This window comes from Taudactylus pleione, unplaced genomic scaffold, assembly GCF_031769625.1.
Source record: "Taudactylus pleione unplaced genomic scaffold, aTauple2 ptg000967l, whole genome shotgun sequence".
NCBI classification, from domain to species: domain Eukaryota; kingdom Metazoa; phylum Chordata; class Amphibia; order Anura; family Myobatrachidae; genus Taudactylus; species Taudactylus pleione.
Window position 1 is genome coordinate 10,807,501 of NW_028285368.1, and position 2,500 is coordinate 10,810,000.

General features: G+C 36.8%; 10 pseudogenes; all 10 read right to left on the reverse strand.

Moving 5' to 3' along the window:
• Positions 1–51, reverse strand: part of LOC148463460 (5S ribosomal RNA) — a 119-nt pseudogene extending 68 nt beyond the window's left edge.
• A 116-nt stretch (positions 52–167) lies between these two features.
• LOC148463461 (5S ribosomal RNA) lies at positions 168–286 on the reverse strand (annotated as a pseudogene).
• A 116-nt stretch (positions 287–402) lies between these two features.
• LOC148463462 (5S ribosomal RNA) lies at positions 403–521 on the reverse strand (annotated as a pseudogene).
• Positions 522–636: 115 nt separating this feature from the next.
• On the reverse strand, positions 637–755 carry LOC148463463 (5S ribosomal RNA; annotated as a pseudogene).
• A 116-nt stretch (positions 756–871) lies between these two features.
• LOC148463464 (5S ribosomal RNA) lies at positions 872–990 on the reverse strand (annotated as a pseudogene).
• A 116-nt stretch (positions 991–1,106) lies between these two features.
• Positions 1,107–1,225, reverse strand: LOC148463465 (5S ribosomal RNA; annotated as a pseudogene).
• Positions 1,226–1,341: 116 nt separating this feature from the next.
• Positions 1,342–1,460, reverse strand: LOC148463466 (5S ribosomal RNA; annotated as a pseudogene).
• A 116-nt stretch (positions 1,461–1,576) lies between these two features.
• Positions 1,577–1,695, reverse strand: LOC148463467 (5S ribosomal RNA; annotated as a pseudogene).
• A 116-nt stretch (positions 1,696–1,811) lies between these two features.
• On the reverse strand, positions 1,812–1,930 carry LOC148463468 (5S ribosomal RNA; annotated as a pseudogene).
• Positions 1,931–2,046: 116 nt separating this feature from the next.
• On the reverse strand, positions 2,047–2,165 carry LOC148463469 (5S ribosomal RNA; annotated as a pseudogene).
• Positions 2,166–2,500: the final 335 nt, after the last annotated feature.

Consider the following 2,500-nt stretch of genomic DNA (forward strand, 5'->3'; position numbering starts at 1 on the left):
CTTCTACGATCAGACAAGATTGGGCATATCCAGTGTGGTTTGGCTGTAGATGCTCAAAAGCATTAACTTTAGACCTCTATTACTTCTTAACTCAAGTAAATTCATTGATAAGTTGAAAAAATTAAATGTAAAATGTAATAGAAAAGAATGTTATGGCAGTATTAAATTACCTACAGCTCTTGGTATTCCCAGGTGCTTTCCCATCCAAGTACTAACCAAGCCCAACACTGCATAGCTTTCAAGATCAGACGAGATTGGGCATGTCCACTGTGGTTTGGCTGTAGGTGCTCAAAAACATTAACTTTAGACCTCCATTACATCTTAACTCAAGTAAATTCATTGATAAGTTGAAAAAATTAAATGTAAAATGTAATAGAAAAGAATGTTATGGCAATATAAAATTACCTACAGCACATGGTATTCCCAGGTGGTCTCCCATCCAAGTACTAACCAGGCCCAACACTGCATAGCTTCCAAGATCAGACGAGATTGGGCATGTCCAGTGTTGTTTGACTGTAGGTGCTCAAAAACATTAACTTTAGACATCTTTTACTTCTTAACTCAAGTAAATTTATTGATAAGTTGAAAAAATTAAATTAAAATTTAATAGAAAAGAATGTTATGGCAGTATAAAATTACCTACAGCACCTGGTATTCCCAGGTGGTCTCCCATTCAAGTACTAACCAGGCCCAAAACTGCATAGCTTCCAAGATCAGACGAGATTGGGCATGTCCAGTGTGGTTTGGCTGTAGGCGCTCAAAAACATTAGCTTTAGACCTCTTTTACTTCTTAACTCAAGTAAATTCATTGATAAGTTGAAAAAATGTAATTTAAAATGTAATAGAAAAGAATGTTATTGCAGTATAAAATTACCTACAGCTCCTGGTATTCCCAGGTGGTCTCCCATCCAAGTACTAACCAGGCCCAACACTGCATAGCTTCCAAGATCAGGCGAGATTGGGCATGTCCACTGTGGTTGGGTTGTAGGTGCTCAAAAGCATTAAATTTATACCGCTATTACTTCTTAACACAAGTAAATTCATTGATAAGTTGAAAAAATTAAATGTAAAATGTAATAGAAAAGAATGTTATGGCAGTATAAAATTACCTACAGCACCTGGGATTCCTAGGTAGTCTCCCATCCAAGTACTAACCAGTCCCAACACTGCATAGCTTCCAAGATCAGATGAGACTGGGCATGTCCAGTGTGGCTTGGCTGTAGGTGCTCAAAAACATTAACTTTAGACCTCTATTACTTCTTAACTCAAGTAAATTCATTGATAAGTTGAAAAAATTAAATGTAAAATGTAATAGAAAAGAATGTTATGGCAGTATAAAATTACCTACAGCTCCTGGTATTCCCAGGTGGTCTCCCATCCAAGTACTAACCAGGCCCAACACTGCATAGTTTCCAAGATCAGATGAGATTGGGCATGTCCACTGTGGTTGGGCTGTAGGTGCTCAAAAACATTAACTTTAGACCTCTATTACTTCTTAACTCAAGTAAATTCATTGATAAGTTGAAAAAATTAAATGTAAAATGTAATAAAAAAGAATGTTATGGCAGTATAAAATTACCTACAGCACCTGGTATTCCCAGGTGGTCTCCCGTCCAAGTACTAACCAGGCCCAACACTGCATAGCTTCTAAGATCAGACGAGATTGGGCATGTCCAGTGTGGTTTGGCTGTATGTGCTCAAAATCATTAACTTTAGACCTCTTTTACTTCTTAACTCAAGTAAATTCATTGATAAGTTGAAAAAATTAAATGTAAAATGTAATAGAAAAGAATGTTTTGGCAGTCTAAAATTACCTATAGCACCTGGTATTCCCAGGTGGTCTCCCATCCAAGTACAAACCAGGCCCAACACTGCATAGCTACCAAGATCAGACGAGATTGGGCATGTCCACTGTGGTTTGGCTGTAGGTGCTCAAAAGCATTAAATTTAGACCGCTATTATGTCTTAACACAAGTAAATTCATTGATAAGTTGAAAAAATTAAATGTAAAATGTAATAGAAAAGAATGTTATGGCAGTATAAAATTACCTACAGCACCTGGGTTTCCTAGGTAGTCTCCCATCCAAGTACTAACCAGGCCCAACACTGCATAGTTTCCAAGATCAGACGAGATTGGGCATGTCCAGTGTGGTTTGGCTGTAGGTGATAAAAGCCTTAACTTTAGACCTCTATTACTTCTTAACTCAAGTAACTTCATTGATAAGTTGAAAAAATTAAATGAAAAATGTAATAGAAAAGAATGTTATAGCAGTTTAAAATTACCTATTGCACCTGGTATTCCCAGGTGGATTCCCATCCACGTACTAACCATGCCCAACACTGCATAGCTTCCAAGATCAGACAACATTGGCCATGTCCAGTGTGGTTTGGCTATAGGTTCTGAAAAATATTAACTTTAGACCTCTTTTACTTCTTAACTCAAGTAAATTCATTGCTAAGTTGACAAAATGTAATAGAAAAGAATGTTATGGCTATATAA